General features: G+C 36.8%; 1 pseudogene; it reads left to right on the plus strand.

Moving 5' to 3' along the window:
* LOC107696813 (cadherin-4-like) overlaps nt 1-15,186 on the plus strand; it is a 261,385-nt pseudogene that overhangs the window by 229,014 nt on the left and 17,185 nt on the right.

A 15,186-nucleotide genomic window follows, 5' to 3' on the forward strand; every position in this document is an offset into this window, starting at 1 on the left:
GAATGTTTCAATCAGTTTAATGGACTTAAAGTAGACGTCTGCCTCTGGCTCTTTTTTTGCAGGAAAAGTCATTTGCCTCTTCATAGTCCTCAAAGGACTCCATATGGCTACAGCCCTGACAAAACAGATTTGCTTTGAAAGCCTCACCATGAGGGTGGTGTGAGACAGTGCTAAGTGTAATCTGTGGTGGAAAACGGAGTGATAACAGCTTGGAGGACTGGTTTAGTCTGGCTAGCTGCTTGTCTCGGACGGACAGTCTAGTATAGAGAGCTTTTATGTCATATTTTCAGTGTAAGCACATTGTGATCTAGCCGTACCACAAGCGATTGAAAATTGGGACAAAGTGGCGGCAAGATGGGTTTTGCATGTTCGTGTCCGAAAAGAATACTTCGCATTGGACAGCCTTGAATTGGTGGGTGATTCGAAAGGATACGTCGCTTTCAACTGAGCCGGCGCTGCAAGGGTCGGTTTCCATTCTCAGGCTGGTTATGTTAAACTTGTTAAAACTAATGACTCCCCAATTTCTTATATACCTGTGAAAGAGAGAGCCTCCCGACCAGCACGCGCCTAATGAAAGGAGGAATTTTGAGCTTCAGTGGTTTAAGTCGAAAAGCAATTACAGCATTGAATTAGTTTTCAAATTAAAAAGCAATTGAAAAGGCCCAGGGGTTAACTGTTTCCTGCACGGTCATCTCTCTCACTTTTACAAATAAATAGCATTTAATCCCGTTAAAGAATGGCACTCATTGAAAATTGAAGGCGACAGAGTTGACATGCAACTCTTTTGTCTTCTTCATCCCTCCACATGTGCTTGCTCGCTCTCTGGTTGTTCAAAAATTGATGTAGCCCTATCAGAAGAGGGCTTAATTGTTTTTCCTCTCCCTTCGCTCATTTCTTCCTTTTCCTCTTTCTCATGGGGCATAGTGACAGATTCTGCTCTGAAACTTAATGAACTTTGAAATAGAACTCTCAGCCACAATTATCCCCTCATAGGTGTGTTGTCACAAAATGATGGCACTATCTCCTCACAATTACAGCGGGGCTGGAGAAACCCGCAAATGCGTGAGGTCTCGCGTGTGGCTAAACGTGCGGTCACCCCCCTCGGACCAGCTTTCTGGGTCGCCATGGCCATTAATATTAAATGACAGAAATGACTGGAACACAGGAGCGACAGAATGGCATTAACACAGAATGACAGGGTGACATTTTGCCCACGTCGCAAGGAGGTTTATCCTCCGTTTCTCTATTTGGAGGCCACTAATTGCTCACTCACATTTGAGATGGTGTGAGACAAGCTCTCAGAAATCGATAAACATGTTTTGGGGACTAAAGGCTATATGGACCCCCACCCGCATCATACGGCACCTGACGCCTCGCTCTCACACAAACACATTTCACACTCATACACACCCAGCCTCAAAACCCAGCATATTTATTATATATGTAATAAATAATAATATATATATAATAGAAATATTTTTGAATATTTAATGTTATATAAATAAATATTTAATTGAACTCATAATACAGTTAATATTTAATTACATATTGAATATATATTCAATATTTAAATAAATGTTAAATATAAATTGTAACAATTATGTTACAATTACATTTTTTATCTCAAAAAATCCTTCACATAATAACCAAAAAACACATTTAAAAAAAAAAAAAAAAAACTTTAACAAACATTTCTATAAGTAATTTCATTTTGAGTTTAACACTGCCCACACAGCTATAGTAGGACTGAGGGATAATGAAAGTGACAGAGGCAAGAGAGGCAGACAAATCCTCATTACCGAACAGATTTTGTATGGATAGCAGAATCAGAAATGAAGAAGATGAGACAGCTTAGGTGAGAAAGACCCCGGGATCAGATGTGACGTTTGGACATTGCTCTGACACAGGGAGCAGCACAAAAAGATAGAATCACTGATCAAATAGCCACCGTTTGTGCATGTTTGTTCTTAGCGACTCGGACAAACAAGCACAGCTGCTTTGTGACAGAAACAGAGTGATTATGCATGCATTAGTGATTTGATTCACGCTTGTTTATCCCTCTTCCTCTCCAGGCACTTCTGTAATGCAGGTAACGGCCTTTGACGCAGATGACAGCATCACGGCAAACGGGCTAGTGCACTATCGCATCCTGAGCCAGACGCCGCACATCCCCATTCCTAACATGTTTACTATTAACGGAGCCACGGGAGAGATCAGCACCATCGCTTCAGGCATCGACAGAGAGGTCAGTCAGGTCTCGTACATGTAAAAGCAAGCATGCTTCCAAGAAGCTGCTTCCGTTTGATTTTTCTTTCAAAGAACTGTTGATCAGTGTGAAATGCGTTTGGAGTTCTCATGGGTTTGAGTATACGAGTGTGTGTGTTTACAGAAACCTTGCCATTCCATGAAAAGTGTTTGTCTCGGCTTCACTTTCTGTCTCCCTGCGTTAGAAAATAATTAGTTCTCAGCTATGGTGTGTCTGAGCATACTTGGTGTGGATGGTTTCCTGTGAACAACATTGTGAAGAGACATTCTTGCACTGTAACAAACAGCGCTTTAAGAATCAACTTAATGATCAGCCTGTCCTTTGAGCTGTCTGTGACCTTTTCAAGTTGAAGAGCAGTTATCTGCCCTCCCAGAACACCCCATCAGAGCAGGACAACAGTCACCGCTTCAATGGCTAAGATGCTGAAAATGCTGCAAAAATGCTTTGCTGGATTTCAGAATGCATAGTATATGTACTATATAGTATTGTGGGGGTTTTTTTGGTTAATATCACACACAAACCCATGCTCTATGAAAAAGTAGGTGTTTTTACTGGGAGAGAAGAATTGCAGAGCAGGAAGTGGCACATGAGTGGTTCACTCAAAAATTAAAATGCTGTCATCATTTACTCACTCTCATGTCATTCCAAATCTGTATGACTTTCTTCTGTAGGACACAAAAGAAGATATTTTGAATAAAGTCCCAGTGATTTTTGTCCATACAGTAATGTACGTGGGGTCTAATGCAGTGGTTCTCAACCAGGGGGCCTGACTTAAAAGTATTTAAAATAATTAATTATTATTAATGTATTAAAATAATTGACATTTAATCTAAATAAAATGCTGAAAATAAGCACAAAAAATCAAGATATTAATGGAAATGGTATTTCTTTTTATGTTCCCTCAGTAACTATTGTTTTTAGTCAATAACACAGTTCTGAATAACTTCTGAATCACAAAAAGAATTGTGCTTAATTTATTTTATATATTAGATTGATTAACCACATTAGTTAATTAAGCATATCAGTAAAAATGTTTGAAAACAAGCAGCTTTGTCACATTACGGTGGAAATGTTGGAAATATCTTGGCATATCTTTGATTATTGTGTAGGAAAACAGTAAAAAAGGTTGAGAAGCACTGGTCTAATGTTATGTTTTGGACCCCACTGACTTTCATTGTTTAAATAAAAAGAGTTCCTCAAACAGGTTTGGAAGACAATGCTACAACATGAACACACACATGCACACAAAGACAGAAACTTTTACGATCCTCAAAATTTATCTCGGCACCCTGATTTCATTTCATACTGAAATGAAGTATGTGCTTGATTCCCAGGATAGTGTTTATTTCTCATGCTCGGTAAAGGTATGCAAATTGGGTTTCAGCCTCATTTCTGGGATTTTCTAGCTTGTCCTCTGTTGCACAACAGAGATATGTACATGCTCTCAAGTCTTGTTATACTTATTATTTCCAGCCCCACCTAGAATTAATTCAGCTAATCATTGGGGTCTTCTTAGTGTCTACTTCAGAATGCAGTTGACTTCATTTTCAATACATGCATGCACTCACATACCCACACAAATGAACTCTATGGGTCATGGGAACAGCTTTCCCATATCTCATCTGAGTCTCAGAGCCTGACCCTTCCCACCACACGTGTTCCCCTGTTTAACCTCTTCATTAATCCCCCTCTCTATCGCTCTAGCGATCCCTCTTTCTTACGCACACACATACACACACACACACACAAACACAAGGACACACACAGTTGTGTGCTCCTCCTTAACGTCCCTCTGCTCCACTAATGAGCAGGGTCATTCAGAGGTCCATTCAATTTATCCCAGAATGCTTAAGCGGACCTGCGGGGAAGTCTTTCAACTTCCCCTTTATCTCTCCATCCTACGTGATCCCTTGCTTTCTTGCCACAGATTCTAGTCCCATTCTCATTAGCATCATATTAAAATATTGAAACATTTCTAGTTGTAGTATCTGGAGACCACTCATTGTGTTCAGAAGTATTAATTGTATGACAAATAGTGCTACTGCTCAAGTATAATTGATGATGATGATGATGATGATGATTATTATTATCTTCATCATCATCATCATCAGTTACACTTTAGTGCCAGAACTATTAGTTACTGTAGGAAGTTAATACATTTATTATTATTATTGTTATTGTAATCATCATAAGTGTAGCTATTATAAGTTGCACTTTAGTACCGGAACTATATGTTATATAAATAATACTTTTATTTTACAATAATAATAATAATTTCAAACCATTAAAACAGTTGTTGTTCTAACAAATTATTGTTAGTAAATTACGTATTAAAGGTTAATGGCTTGTATCAAATCACTTTTGGTGGCCTTTTTATTAAAATAAGCTACTTTGCAGTCATTGCAGTGATTTTTCAGTTGCTTAGGGAGGTTTTGGCACTACGGTTCTATTACAGTCTTCATCATTATTCCTTTGGCATCTTGTTTTACTTGGCACGTAAAGTTCTCTACCCTTCATGCCATGTTAGATGACGTTTGCTGTCATCTCAAGATTTTCTATTTTCTCTCTGACAAGTTATCATAAGTCTGTACCTGGAGCAGTGACTCCCACTGATCCAATGACTAAGACAGACTGGCTGAGATGTCTACAGGAGCATGAATGTGGGACGTGGTACCTACTGCAGGCAGGTAATCTGTCCTCTTCTCAGGACCAGAGAGCGACCCTCATTAATCTAACGCAGTGATTGCGCTCTCTTCCACCTGTGCACTCCAATTAGAACTGGGACACACTTATGTGTTTATAAAGCCACATCGCAAATGGAACATTTGGAAGATTTTCAACATCACATTCTCTGTCAGGCAAGATGTTGTTGGACGAGACTGAAAGGAATAGTTCACCCAAAAATGAAAATGCTGTCATTATTTACACACCCTCATGTCGTTCCAAACCCGTATGACTTTCTGTCTTCCATGACACACAAAAGGAGATGATGGACAGAGTGTCCAAGCTTCTGTTTTCCATACAGTGATAGTGGATGGTGAATTATACTAACAAGCTCCAAAAAAAAAAAAAAGCAGAAGTATCTCCTTTCATTTTTCTTTAAAAGGAGATAGAAAATAATACATGCTTGGAACAACATAGGTTTGGGTAAGTGACAGTAGAGAGGGAGTAAATGATGATGACAGTTAGTATTCAGTAAAATGACAGTAAAGACATGTAATGCTACAAAAAATAAGCAGCACAAATGTTTGATACACAACATTGATAATAATTAGAAATATTTCTTGAGAACCACTCAGCATATTAGAGTGATTTTTGAAGGATCAAGTGAGACTCAAGACTGAAAATTCAGCTTTGCCATCGCAGGAATAAAATATATATATATTTTTTAATTAAATCAAAATAGAAAAGAGTTATTAAATTGAAACAGTATTCCAGAATATTTTACTGTAGTTTTGATAAAAGCAGCCTTGGTGATCATAAGAGACTTCTTTCAGAAACAAAATTAAACTTTTGAATGGTAATGTAAAAAATGTCCCTCATGTTTTGTTTTTTTTTGGCCATTTTTGAAGAGGTGATGTGGTGGTTTTTACAGGCATTTCATGAGAAACTCAAGCTCCACATTGGTGACATGGTAGGGCAAAAACGTTTTCAAAGAATATGGAAAACAGTACTTGAAACTTTAGTTAATTGGACTGAGGCATTGCTGTTTATCCACTTAGTGTTTAGATTGGTGGGCTTATATGAATATACTCCTCCTGAACTTTCAGTGTTTTACCCAACGGGGGCCACATGGGAAATGGGCAGCTGTCTGCACACACATATATCCATCCTAACATTTGCCTCTCTGCATTCCCATCTGTCTCTTTCACATACACATTCTCTCATCAGGAGCATAATCCTCCTTCATCAGTACCTGTCATCTAATTGGAATATTTATGCAGTAATTAGTGGGTTGAAGAAGCCTGGTGCAGTCGCTTGCAATGGTGGGAGTTCACATTCACTTGATGTCACACACATCTGATCAGGTCTGAATACCAATTACCCTCTCACACTGAGACCCCATCACCTCCACACACCTCTTAACCTGCTCGCCATCACCTGTCTGATTACAGCAGCTAACAGCAGCAGCCCCTCTCCACGTCTTTTGCACTGCATGCCTTTTACTGCAACTGCCATCTTGTCTTATGCCCCTCGTGCCAAATATGTCCATCTTATGCACTTTACAACCAGCCTTCCCCATTTCTGTAATTTTATTTCTTCACTTTTCCTTTTAATAGCACCACATGAATCTATAATATCATACAGGAATTAAATGGAATAGGATGTGTGTGTTTTTACGGGTTTAGGAAAGACATATACAGATAGAAATTAAAATGAATCATTTATTCACCTTGTAATGTTCCAAACCATTATGACTTACTGTTTTTCTGTGAACCACAAAAGGAGAAGTTTGGAAGATTGTTCATGTTCCTCATTCTATTACAATGAAAGTGGGCGGGGACTACAGACTGTCAAGTTTCGAAATGACAAAAAGCATTCACTAAAATAAACATTGATAGTTTAACATTTGACAATTAAGAAATTAAGACAACCACAGATATTAGTATTGTAATTTTACTGTTGTACTGTAAAATAAAATAATTACAATATTGTTTTTCTATCCACCTTTTTCCTGAGTCACCGATGAGCACCGCCATGATGGATTCTAACTTCCGTTTGGATGCTCTCGTCTTCCGGACTCCATAGAAATCCATGTTAAAGTGGGATAAAAAAGAACGACTGAATTAATTAATCTGAAACTTTTTCAATATAACTAAATATAAAAATGTGCACAAGGTTAAGCTGTGCTGTTATTAGCTTCAACAGTAACAGCAATAAACTTAAGGAATTCCTGTAAAGTACTTATTTTGCGTACCAGCAAATCTGTCTGTGTCCGGTGCTGTATGCCTTACATAAACGATGACAAAAGAAAATGAGCATGGCTTGCACCGCTTAAGTTAAAATACTGTGTGTGAAATAATAAAATAAATTGTTGAAATAATATGTGCTCTTATCATTTTGTGGACAAAATCCCCCTAACTTCACCCCAATCGGGAGCTGTATGTAGGATATGTGCGCTCATCTGTTTTCAGTGCAGCTAACCACATGTTGCTTCATGTCATCAACTATGACAGGTGAGTTACTGCAAAAAAACGGTCATTGCGACACTGTAAAGTGATGAAACAATGGTACCATGTGCATTTTAAAACCATTTTCATAGGTTTAACATTATATTATCAGCTCAGAAAATACATGAATTTGACTAGAAACACCAGAAGACAGGAAATGTAAAGCATAGTTCCAGTCACGCGAGACTTCCACATTCAGGAAAAAGGTGGATATTATTTTTATTTATTGTTCTTTTTTATTTTGAATCACTATTACAATAGTAATATTTCTTATTTTGGTTAATATTTTATTTTGATTTAATAACAGTCATTATTATTCTTTTAGTTTTAAAAAGTAAAAAAAAATAAAATTCAATCACAATTGTTATCGCAGTTAGATTCCCTTTCGAATGGGAACTCTATGCTGCGTCCTCTAGAGGGCGCTTTGGGGAATGTCTTTCTGATCAGTCAACTCATACAGTGGGTATAGAAAAGAATCCCCTCCCCCCCTAAAGTAATCACAGCCTGAAATGAAGACAGACACAGTTTGATCCTGCTGTATTTACTCAGTGCAACTTATAACATCCAAGTGAAAGATACACTAACATGTCAGAAAAAAAATAAAAAATTATTAGCCATTTTTTAATTGTTGACATTGGCCGATACATTTTTCTGTTTGACCGATAAGTGTCAGAAGTGTGCCAGCACAGATGGACAGAAGCTCCCATTCGCTGTCTTCAGTTTATTTGGTATCGGTTTTATATCAGGCCATCGACCACTCTGCTCTCTTCAATATTGGCACTGGCCATCAGAATATCTATTTCGGTCCAGCACTAACTTGAACAATCTGTTCTAAACATCTCCTTTTGTATTTTACGAAAGAAAGAAGGTCCTACAATCTCAATAGACATGAGGATTCAATGATGGCAGAATTTAAATTTATACATGAACTATCCCTTTAAATCCCATGCTGCTTTTCAACCAAATGTAGAATGTTAATTTCATTTGTCAGATTGATATATCATGGTGTTTAGTAACGGATTTGAATCACATAAAATCAAAGTGCTTAAAAGTTCTGCAACGGCAGTGCTGTATCTTTTGTCTTGTGTGTGTGTGTTAAAAGCCCTGCATGTCTGTCTCTGCAGCTCTGTGAATCTGTTCGAGCCAGATTGCCCAAGCTGTTGCTTTTCATTACCTGTCTCTTGTCTCTGCCAGAGGCCATGTGGTCTGTGTGCATGCGTGTGTGTGTGTGCGCGCTTGCCTAGTTGTGTCAGGTCTGGGTTAGAACGTGTCCACTCTGCCGCACCTCATTAGGAAATCGATCGGTGTGAAGTACATGTGTGTGTGTGAGTGCCAGTCATTCCCAGATGATCCACAACTTTCTGTTTGTGTGAGACGGGGAGAATCATAACTTCTGGTTGCACTCTCTCCACTATCATCTCCTCCTCTCCTTCCCCTTATCACCTCTTCTATTCCCTTTCTCCCGAGGGAGCGAGCAAGGTGTGTGGGAGAAGTGAGGTCAGGGCCTGTTGGGCTGTGTAATGCTCCTCATAACAGTTGACTCAAGCGTGTGAGAGTCTGTATGGATGAAACTCGTCTCTCGCTGGATCTGCTCTCAAGTCTCAGAGATTCTGCCAGTTGTCCTGAGGTGTAATTGTTTTACATTCTCTTCAGGACTGGAAATGTATTTAAGCTCATCTCTTGGTGTCACGTTCTCCATTCCCGCAGCCGGCGCTGTATGAAAAGTGTGCGAGATTAATTACACAATGATTTGTTTCTCTTGTTCTCTGCAGAGCATAACCAGAGGAGACAGTATTGATATTTCATTATTGTGTTAATAAAGGTCAGCCACTATTGACTTCTCATTAATTGAGCCGAACTGGGCAATATTAACGAGAAGACGCAGGTTTTAATGACTCTCAGTGTGTGTCCGCAGTACTCTGCGGTTCTTTAAATGCCATAAAACCATGAGAGCTCCTCTGAGGAGTCCCTGACCTGCCTCTTAAATACAGCTACCTGAGGGAGAGTGAAATATGGATGGGTAGACAGAAAGATTCTGAAAGAAATACTCTGAAAGACCTGTCCAGTCAGTCAGTTAATTAACAAAAAGTTGAATGAAGGTTCCCACTAAGGAAACTGGTATCAGACAGGCTTCCAGGCATCATAAGGTCACGTCCATTGAGCTAAAACAAATTCAAGTGAGCTTTAGAAGTAACCAAATAAATATTTATTGACTACAATGCATATTTCCCATTAGAAATTGAATCTGAAATTGAAAAAATTAATATTTATGAATTAATTTACTTTAAAGCTTCCACCAACAGCTGTGGGAATATCATAGATAGAGAAGGATAAATGCTATGCTGCCCTCAACAGACTAAATTAATTCATCTTAGTAGACAGGGTGATTTCATACATGCCTTGATGCCTTCCTTCTTCCTTATACTGTATATGAAATCTTTTTTTATTCCCTATTGAGCTCTCTACTAAGGCATTTGAACTAAAATCATAGATGACCGATTTGTAACTCTCTATGGTGCACCCACTCCATGTGTTATATAAATAGTGCTTAATCTTTTTTCATATTGATTGTACTTTATACTGTATATACACTACCGTTCAAAAGTTTAAGGTAAGTTATTTTTTAAAGTGCCCCTATTATGCCATTGTTAAGGTTCCTAATATTGTTTTGGGAGTCTCCTACAATAGGGTTACATGCATGCAAGGTCAAAAAACACTTACGTTTTTTCAAAATATGCATTTAATATCACCTCATTTTCCAAAGATTCTCAAACGATTCATTCAAAGCAGTTCTAAGATTCAGTCTTTCTAAACCCCTCCTTTCCGTGAGCATACTCTGCTCTGATTGGTCAGATGGCCCAGTCTGTTGTTGTTGATACCAAGTACAGCGCATATTGGAAATTATTCGCCAATTGCCATAGTTCTATATTTTGAATGCTCAATAGAAAATATAAACATCTATTAGTTATCATACTTTACAGGTTGTGATTCAGTGGAGCCAGCTGGTCCAAATAAACTGGGTACTGAGCCATCTTTCAAGAGCAAGCATTTTGTGAATCACACATTGAGCTCCCCGAGATTAGAGAAGCAATCGTCAGTAAAATACATTAACACAAAAAGATTGGGGTTGTACTGCTGTGGTACAGTGGGAAAAAATGAATTTTAACCACTGATTCTTTGCAGCCTCATCTTTTGGAAGTGAAAATAAAATGAATGTACTTTCCCAGCGTAGGACACAGCGTCTTCTCGACATGATGTTAACCACATGAACAAGCTGCAGTGTTTGAGGGCGGGTCAAGTTGTCCGTGGCCGGCCAACGTAGAACATAGACAGGCATTATGCAAATGTGTTACCCCGCGACGTGTTGCCATCATGGAATTGGGACTTGAATTACTGACGACTCGTTTAGGCTGTTCAGAGTCGATTCTTTCTTTTGGGAGACAGTAACTTTATTTATCGTGCACTTTCGGCTTTACGACTTTGCAGATTGTTTACATTCACATACAGCTACATTACACACTGTATGAAAGGCAAGATTCAAAATGGCGTAATAGGGGCACTTTAAGAAATTAATATTCAACAAAGATGCATTAAATTTATCAAAAGTGGCAATAAAAACATTTATAATGTTACAAAAGATTTCTATTTCATATAAATTCTGTTTGTTTTGAATTTCCTATTCATCAAAGAACCCTGAAAAAAATGCTTTAGGGCAACACAAAAAATGTAAGCAGCGCAACATTTTCAACATTGATAATAAGAAATGTTTCTTGAGCAGCAAATCAGCATATTAGAACTGTTTTCAACATTGCTAATACTAAGAAATGTTTCTTGAACAGCAAGTCAGTATATAAAATGATTTCTGAAGGATCATGTGACACTCAAGACTGGAGTAATGACTGCTGAAAATTCAGCCATCACAAGAATAAATAATACTTTAAAATATATTTAAATAGACTTATTTTAAATTGTAATAATATTTCTTAATATTACAGTATTTTTTACAATGTACTATATTTTTAGTATGTTTTAGTCAAATGAAAAATATATTATCTATAATATATGAAATATATAGTGAGATAAATATAAATTATAATTTTTATGTAATTGTAAAAAATGTTTCCCTTGTGAAGGATACACGCATGCACGAAGTTGGCTTTACAGAAGGCTACATAATTAACATAATTATGCTGCCTACGTAGGTAGTCCTAAGCCAGAGTCAGAGAGGCATTTCTCATGTTTAGTTATGGTTAAATTGATGTCCCATGGGCAGTCATCTGCTAAAACAAAAGGAAGCCATCAAAGTAAAACCATCAAGATCTACAGCAAGCTCTTGTGAGGGTATTCATTGCTTCACAGCAGCAGTCAGCCACCTCCCTCCAAGACACCCGTCCCCCAGACCAGTCTCAGTGGAACACTGACTTGTCCTTGACTCCCCCCACTTCCTGTCTACAACAACAGAAGGCTTTCGGCCAACCGGATTAATACGGCTGGAGCTGAAAGAGGCAGAGGAGAGGCTTTGGCTCAGGTTCAGCTCTCTGTCTCCTCCCAGTGTGGACTAACTGGAGTCAGATTCACCCGAGCATGGACGGGGGCACAGTTTCAGATCTGTGCCCAAAGGAATGTTGGCCATGCAACAACAAACACTTCGATGTGTGTGTGCGCACATGTTTCTATCCATCTGTTGCCCTCGCAACCCTTGCTTTTCATCCGTGGTTACAAACAGGCTGGTTCATGTCCGTTGATGAAGAGTTGTTTTTGCACACTGATTATCTGTGTGTATGCATGTGGATGTGTGTCTTTCCATAAATATTGAGTGACAAAGTATCAAAGCAAAACAGAGCTCACTGTAGCCTCTTGTCCTAATTAACAGAAAAGCCTGCATACAAGCAGACAGACAGGCAGACATATCCCCAGACAAACACAAAGAGCCGCCATTTCCCAAATATGCACTGTCTCAAAGTCTGTGTAAGACAGCTTTGTTCAGGCTTAGATGCCAAACTTCTAGACCGCTCGGCTGTTCCATCACATAAAATTGATGAATAAGGTTTCTAGTCATACTTTTGGGACAACACTAACAAAAAGTGCCATGGTATTACCATGGTTTCCTGAATCTATTTTCTATGGTAAAAGGTTTTCATGTTCTTTGGACATGTACCATGTTTTTATGGACATATACCATGGTACTTTGGAGCAGTGTTGTTATTGTTAACAAAAACTAAGACTATTAAAATTTGTTTTCGTTCATTGAAATAAAGCTGAAATAAAAGAAATATATAAATGTCAGATATAATAAATTAAAACTATATATAAATATAAAAAATATATAAATAAAAATGACAAAAGCACATGACAAAATTACTAAAATGAAAACTGAAAATATAAAAATAAAAGCTATTTCAAAATATTATTAAATACTGTAAAAGTATATAAATAATGCTAAAATAACACTGATTTGGAGTATAGTATATATTCAACTTTATTTCCAGACTCAAAATCCATTAGCAAAGCAATAAAATAGACAGTACAACATACAAAACAGTACAATACACTTAAAATAGAAATTGTATATTAATTGTATATTATTTTGAAATAACATAGTAATCATTCAGTAACAATTTCAGTCTACCATGGGATTACCATCTGATATAATTTCTCTGCAGTCTTTCCCAGAAGTGAAATTAAATATAACAACATTTTTGTGATTGTCCTCAGGAAAAAGAAAAAAAAAGCAGATTTTTTAATTATTTTTAATTCCAAAACTGCATAAAATCTGTGGTAAGTCCTTATTTACATATGTGATGTGTGTCCTTTCAGTTGATTAAAATTGACATGTTCTGTGTTGTTTCAGAAAGTGTCTCAGTACACCATCATAGTTCAGGCCACCGATATGGAGGGCAGCCTGAACTTCGGCCTGTCCAACACCGCCACGGCCCTCATTAGCATTGCTGACATCAACGACAACCCTACGGAGCTGGACTCTAAAACAGTGAGTACCCTACAACTTACACGGAGAGCACATACCATGAAATTAAAAGCGATGATTGTAAATAAACTATATTTCATTCAGTACTGAAAAGTGTCTTTTAAAAATATAGTTGAATTGAGTAAAAAAAAAAAAAGTCTAATAGATATGACCATAATTCCCTAGTTGATTGATTACATTAACATTTATTAATTTTTACTCATTAAAAATTAATTTTTGTATTACAAGTTTTCTGAAATATTATATGCAAATGAGGTGGTATCAACTTAAATATGCACTCATTTGCATACTTTCCAGAACTGAAATCTGAACACTGGATAAAGCCAGATTCAAAATTCTTGTTTCTGTTTGTCGACAGATGAGAGTCAAATGTTTTTACAGAGGGGATTTTGGGTATGTTTTATCACTCCATAAATCAGACAATGCTATCAACAGCCAGAGAAAAAAAAAACTAATTTTCACTGTTTTTAGCAATAAAATGTTGTCTAATATTAGGCAAATTATATATAAACAAACCCCTCTGTAAAATCCTTTAAAATATACAGTAGATAGAATTAAAACTGTCAAATTTGCTGTAGGCATGTTCTACTCATTTTGAGAAAATAGCCTTTAAAGGTATGTATTGTAATTGAAATCTACAGACACAAATAGATAAAGGTCAATAAAATGAACACTTAAATGTGTATTTTGAATATTTTCTTCCCACTAGTCTGACACATTTATGAAAAGCCTAATAGCTTTTAACCCAAAATCTCAAAACTGACCAGAGCATGACAAAACAATGTTTTTGCCTGTAGTGTCTCTCCTATAAGATTATTTTATTTTTATTTGTATGCTTATTAGAGTATCATTCTGCTAACATCAAATTCTATATAAAATATTTGCAATTGTAAGCCAGATCTCAATTTGTATGGCACTGATAGTGGCCGCTCATGTAAAGGCAGGGCTGTACGTTAACTTTTTTTTCACATAGCACTGGTGCTACAGAGGTTGAAAGTTTTGTAGCACAGGCCAAAAAGTTGTAGCACAAGTATAAAACGTCTGTTATCATGTCTGAAAACAAACACAAGTAATGGAGTTCATCACTTAAACAGGAACCGATGTTCCATACAGAGCACAAAAAATACAAACCATCACAAAAATTGTTTTAGACAAAGTTTTCTTCATTTGCTAAAAATGGAAGAGTGCAGAAACATAACACCACTTACACCTTAACAAAATATAAAATAAAAAACAATGGCAGACATTTAGGCAAAGTTAGCAAAGATAAAAATCTTTGTCATTATTTTATCTTTGTTATTAGAAAATAAGAATATAAAGATATACATTACAAATACACATAATATACAAATAAAACAAATAGTGCTTTATTTTTCAGGTACAGTATTTAGCAGTAGCATTCAAGAAATTGAATGAACAAATATTAAAATAAAACACTTATTACATCAATTATACTTTTTTTTAAAGCAACTGACTGATGATAAGTTCATCAGTCAAGAGCAGTGAGTGATTTTTTTTCTGTGTTTTGTTGTTTTATTAACATTAAAAGATCATCTGTCTTTCAGTAGTGTTTCATTTTTATACCATCATTTACTCAAGTTGTTTTAAACCTGAATTAATTTATTTCGTCTGTTGAACATAAAAGTTATTTTTGAAGAATGTGGGTAACCAAGCAGTTGCTGGTACTCTTTTCCTACTGTAAAAGTCAGTGTGGACCAGCTACTGTTTAGTTACTCACATTCTTCAAAATATCTTCTTTTGTG

Source organism: Sinocyclocheilus anshuiensis, unplaced genomic scaffold (genome assembly GCF_001515605.1).
Source record: "Sinocyclocheilus anshuiensis isolate Anshui unplaced genomic scaffold, SAMN03320099.WGS_v1.1 scaffold710, whole genome shotgun sequence".
NCBI classification, from domain to species: domain Eukaryota; kingdom Metazoa; phylum Chordata; class Actinopteri; order Cypriniformes; family Cyprinidae; genus Sinocyclocheilus; species Sinocyclocheilus anshuiensis.